The sequence below is a fragment of the Camelina sativa genome, chromosome 10 (genome assembly GCF_000633955.1).
Source record: "Camelina sativa cultivar DH55 chromosome 10, Cs, whole genome shotgun sequence".
NCBI classification, from domain to species: Eukaryota; Viridiplantae; Streptophyta; class Magnoliopsida; order Brassicales; family Brassicaceae; genus Camelina; species Camelina sativa.
This window is the reverse complement of record NC_025694.1, coordinates 14,478,793-14,485,371: the sequence shown is the minus strand read 5'-3', so window position 1 is coordinate 14,485,371 and position 6,579 is coordinate 14,478,793. Positions and strand designations below refer to the sequence as shown.

General features: G+C 28.5%; 1 pseudogene; it reads left to right on the top strand.

Annotated features, from left to right (window-relative positions):
• Positions 2,787–6,152, top strand: LOC104720375 (annotated as a pseudogene).

Genomic DNA, 6,579 nt, shown 5'->3' with positions numbered 1-6,579 from the left:
ATATCATCATGTTTTGAATTTATGAAGTATTTCTAAGCTATATAAGATTTTACACACTTATAAAAATAATTTGTATATGTTTTTATAAAGTTACAAACTTATTTGGGTTTAGCTTAGATTTTTAGGATCAGTTTTGATAAGGTTCAAAAGCTTATGTACAATCATCTCTTAGTGCTAATATTTAGTTATTTACCACTTGCAAGTTCTACCTATTTTTTGTATCGCTTACCATTCTTTTTTTTTATTTTTGATACAAAATGTTTATCTCTTTATGTCTCTAATCAATTTAACCATTCATCTTGTATTTCATGATACAAAATTTATGAGTCCAACTATGGACTTTTTTAACTTATGGGAAAATCTAATTATAAATTTGTGAATATATAAATTAATAAAATCAGAACTATCCTACCTAATATTTGATGAAAAAATATCAAAATTTTAAGTATTTATGTTTTGTCGTTGTTGAAGATTCATACGAACAAAAAAGAGAGGAAAATTGTTCATTTTGTATTAAAAAAATTGATAACTTTCTTATTAATCTCATAAATCTTGGTTTTTTTTTAATGTAAATTGCTTGGTTTTTCATATGGATTAATAGTTATTTCATAATGGGGTTAATAGAAAACAAATATATTCATATGGTTGAAGTTGTGATATGGCAGAGAGCATATGGATTGAATAAAAAAAAGAATGTGATGAGAATTTGGTTAATGTGAGCTAAATATTTTTTTTTGCAAATAAACATTAAGATGTTTTGCACTATCGTCCAGCAATAAATAATTCGTCACAAGCACAATAAACTCTCTTTTAATGTGATATCAAACTCCCACTTGATATCTCCAGGGTAATTATTTGAATAAATTAGAAAAAATCGTTTTTAATGGTACTTGTGGATTTTTACAGTTATGGTTTAATATTTTAGATTATCATTAAAAAAAAAAATTAAATAAGATAATTTACACACTATGTTTGAGTTTTTTTGTTCTATATTTTTGTATGGTTTAGTGTTTCTGATTAAATATATATTTTATATTAAAAAAATCTACAAATGTATAGTTTTTAAGTTGTTAAAAAATGGTAAATCTACAAACCTATTCAACAAATGACAAATCCAAAAGATTTGGGTGAGGTGACAAAATGACAATTTTAACAATAATCCATAATTAATTAATTTAGTCATCTTACACGACTGACCTTTTTCAAAATTTGTACAAGAAAACCTCTTATTATTGTTTACTAGATTTTTTGTTGGTGGCATTGGTTCGCTCCTTTTTTTCTTCTCTTTGTTTGTGAGGGATTAAGGATGAATTTAAGAGATTTGATGATGACTTTAAAAAATGCACACATAAATAAGAGGTTGAGATTAAGATGACACCAAAATATAAGGAAAAAAATGGATTTAGATGGACATCCCAGTATATTTAAGAAGCAAGAAAAAATAAATTTTACATTTTAAAAATATGACTAATTATTAAATAGTTTGGAAAGGAGAAGTTTGACATTAAAATGAAAATTAACATGACAATAAGCATTATTCCGGTAGTCGAATTAAGAAGTTTGACATTTTAAAAAAAGGTTAAAAAATAAAGTTCAATCAAAGATAATAAATTGGTTAATTTTATATCTTATAATTAAAATAAAGTACTAATTATTAAATATTAAGCAAAGCTAATATACCTTTATAGTTGTTGTTACGGTTGATATGTACTTTAAAAACTGTTTAGAATTGTACTTATCTCTAGATAATGTTTTATATTTGTGACTAGAATATGACCCTTATTAGAGCACGAGTTGAAATTCATTCTTTTTGTTTATTTGGTAATTTTTATTTAAAACATTGTATATGTGATTATTTTATTTGTTTTAAAAGATTTTTTTATGGAATACTATGAAATGAAATCATATATTGAATATGACTTATGAAAATAACATATATTCTGTTAGATATATTCTAGTATATCTAGATTTTGATCGCGATATAACGCGGATTAAGTTGTGTGATAAAAAAATTAATTTTTGTTTGTTAATTTTGTTTGATTTGTTTAGTGTTTAAAGTTAGATATTGTATTTTGATTGTTAATTATATGACTTAACCTATAGTATAGCGCATATTAATTTAAGGACAAAATATGTAACATATGTTTGTCAAAATCATCATGACCGAGAAAGCCTACCAAACAACATTATTCCAAACTTAAATTTAATCCGAGAAATCATATTTTTGAAATTTTTAACCCGTGCTCTAGCAAGTAATCATATTTCTTAATTTATCCCCCTTTTAATAAAATGGAAGCACACGACTTAGTTTTTGTAGACTTTACATTATTAATAAATAGTTAGTAATATGTTACGCATATAGGTTATAGGTTATACATTAATTCCAAAAACGAAATATTAATAAACGGTTACATCTTCACAACTACATATAACTTTCATAACTAATAAAATATTTCACCAAATGGTTAACAAGATTTATTCAAGTAAATCTTCCACCAAACGGTTTATCTTAAATATTCCAAAATATATACTTCAAAATATTTGATTAACAAATCAAATCGTCCTTTATCATGTCGTTACCTAAAATCTCTAAACTCAATATTCTAATTGTATATTTCCCACGAATTTATTAATAACCAAAGGTATTTAGAAAGTTAAGCAAAGGTATAATAATATGAATCAAAAAAAGGAATAAAATCTTAATAATTTAACAATATCATACGAAATCTCCGATATCGTATTCTTTAACTAAAAAAAAAAAATCCTCAAGAAAATCTTACTTTGTATATAAGTAATGCTAATCGACTTTCATTACGTATATTCAGAGATTTTAAGAAAACAGAAGAATGACGATACTTTCTCAGTTTACCATGCTAAACAATCTCAAGCCATACAAGAATTCATGGTGTATTCGAGCTAAAATACTGCATACTTGGACACATTACGACAAGGATGTTGGTATGTCTTTTGAGATGGTTCTCTCGGATCAAGATGTAAGTAACCTACTTATTTATTCTCATTACTATCATCTGATTTCTTGAGAGTAGTATTCAATATGCATTGACAATCTTTTATATTGATACTTATCACTATAGGGTAACAAGATTCAAGCAGCGGTGAAGAAATAGGATGTTTCGATAAAATAAATTTTCTGTATATNATTATTCCAAACTTAAATTTAATCCGAGAAATCATATTTTTGAAATTTTTAACCCGTGCTCTAGCAAGTAATCATATTTCTTAATTTATCCCCCTTTTAATAAAATGGAAGCACACGACTTAGTTTTTGTAGACTTTACATTATTAATAAATAGTTAGTAATATGTTACGCATATAGGTTATAGGTTATACATTAATTCCAAAAACGAAATATTAATAAACGGTTACATCTTCACAACTACATATAACTTTCATAACTAATAAAATATTTCACCAAATGGTTAACAAGATTTATTCAAGTAAATCTTCCACCAAACGGTTTATCTTAAATATTCCAAAATATATACTTCAAAATATTTGATTAACAAATCAAATCGTCCTTTATCATGTCGTTACCTAAAATCTCTAAACTCAATATTCTAATTGTATATTTCCCACGAATTTATTAATAACCAAAGGTATTTAGAAAGTTAAGCAAAGGTATAATAATATGAATCAAAAAAAGGAATAAAATCTTAATAATTTAACAATATCATACGAAATCTCCGATATCGTATTCTTTAACTAAAAAAAAAAAATCCTCAAGAAAATCTTACTTTGTATATAAGTAATGCTAATCGACTTTCATTACGTATATTCAGAGATTTTAAGAAAACAGAAGAATGACGATACTTTCTCAGTTTACCATGCTAAACAATCTCAAGCCATACAAGAATTCATGGTGTATTCGAGCTAAAATACTGCATACTTGGACACATTACGACAAGGATGTTGGTATGTCTTTTGAGATGGTTCTCTCGGATCAAGATGTAAGTAACCTACTTATTTATTCTCATTACTATCATCTGATTTCTTGAGAGTAGTATTCAATATGCATTGACAATCTTTTATATTGATACTTATCACTATAGGGTAACAAGATTCAAGCAGCGGTGAAGAAATAGGATGTTTCGATAAAATAAATTTTCTGTATATAACAGAAATTTCTCCTTCAGATCCTATGTCCAATAATATTTGGCTTGATTTGGTTAATTTTAACAAAATTAACAATGGTGCCCTAGATCTAAATTACTTGGTCGGTAAGTAAACCCTTCCTTATTATTTACTTATGTATTACTATTGATTTCTATTAGTTATATTTCAAAGTAATATTCGATTTTGTAAATGTAGATGTTATTGGACAGTTGGTGAACGTGAGAGACATAGAGCTTCTTGATGTCTCTGGAACCCCAGGAAAAAGATTGACTTCCAATTACGAGATGCTGAGTAAGTCAATCCATTAGAAATACTATAGATATATTACTAAAAAATCAAAAGATCTACATAACATTATAATGCAAATCTGTGCGAAAATCGGTTACAGGAATAACTAACTCAACTGTACTCTTTGGGGAAAATGGGCCGACCAAGTGAAAGAGTTATCTAAAGAAAACATTGGTGGGATGGTCATTTGTTTAATTCGATGGGGCAAAATAGTAGAGTATAAAGGTTAGTAATAGTCACATCTTATAATGTTAGTAACTAATGTGGATTTAGTGGATTTACTACTCTTTTATGTCCATTTTGTAATAGGTGTGAGGAGTTTGACCACTTCTTTTGATGCATCTGATGTATGGTTTAACCCTGACATACCAGAGACAGTGGATTTCAAAAATTTGTAAGTATTTTCAAGATCCTTAAAATTTTGATCGCATTCGTTGTTTAAGAAGTAACAGTAATGGAATATATCTTAGGTTACCTTCGGATGGTCTTGCCTTATCCATGTTGGGACCTAAACCGAAATTTAATTCCCGGAAAATGGGCAATAGAAAATCTGCTTCCGTGGAGAACTATATCAGAGCTTTGTGACTCTTATGAGGTGAGGGTGGATTCCATTAATCGTTTCTCATTAATAAACATGTGTTTAGATATTCTAATGCAAGTTTTATGACAACAGCCTGAAAATGTTTGCATCATGTGCTCAATCCTAGGATTTGACACTGACTGGTCATGGTATTACTACAGTCATGTTAGTTGCAAAAAAAAGGTAACAAAGAAAAAAACTAAATACCTTAATAAGAAACAAGTCTATTGGTGTCAAAAATGCAGACAAGAGGTCACTGAAGTTGTTTTAAGGTAACTACTTTTTATTTGCCAAATAATTGGATAATAGAATCTTAAATTAGAATATACTAATCCTTTTAACTTATACAGATACTGGCTACATTTGCTAATAAAGGACATCACAAGTGAGGCGAAGATATTCTTATTTGATAGTACTACACAGGAAATCATTGGGCAAGAAGTATCTGAAGTAATGGAAAGCTGCGGTCCTGAGGTATAATAAGACCTTAATCTTGCTGAAACATAATAATAGAATAATAAATGTTTCTTAATACAAACGTCACTTAATTGTTAGTGGTTAAATTTTCAGATTCAAGACCCATGCTATCTACCTACTGTGCTTACTAAACTTATAGGGCAAAAACATCAATTTGTCATCTCAATCGCGAAAGACAATATAACTGGAAGTAATGATGAGTACAAGGTAGGAGAAGTGCTACCAATTCACAACTTGAATGATGATTCATGTGCTAGCCATTAACAAGGCCCTATGGAACTATCTACAGTCAGTTCTACAGACCAGGTAGTTACGTGATTACCTCAAGTTCAATATTTTTGATAGTTTTATAGAGGAAGAACCTTGCTCAGACTAATGGTTATATTTAATATGATTCCAGGTTTTAATGCTTACTAATAGTTCCGAGAAATCAGACTGCACAATGAATTTGGTGTCTACTCCCTCATCTAAACGAAAGGAAGATTCAGGTGACGGATCAAATCAGTCATCCACAAACCAAAAAAAATGCAAGGGAATTGTGGACGAAGAGATTATAGATCTTGAACAGAAAGCTGTTGATGGTACTAATCTCATGCAAAAAATACAAGCTGTGGCTGACAATGAAGCAGATGGTAATCAAAAAACTGTAACAAATCATGCTGAAGAAAGTTAAGATTGAAAAGATAGCCGAGCAAAAGGATGTTTAAATCCATGGTGGCTGTGGTCAAATAACCGTGTTTCGGGTTGAACATGTGTTTATTTCCTATTTATTTAAATAAACTTGGGTGTGTGTGTGGAGCAATTATATTGTTATCATTACTCTATACATACCACCAAAATATTCCGCTTTCAGATCGTATCTTATTATTTTTACCAGTTTTTTTGACTTTTTGAGTTTTTTTTCTAAACTATCGTGGAATAATAAAAGGGGGATACTTGACGAATTTTTCAAAAGACATATAAGTTATATCAAAAAATATTACTCTAGGAGGTGGTCAATTTACCTTTCATAACTCATTAACTCAAGTCCTTAGCTTCTTGATGACATGATCTTGAACGACGCTATCCTCATCAACGAAACATTACCCAATCCTACAAGA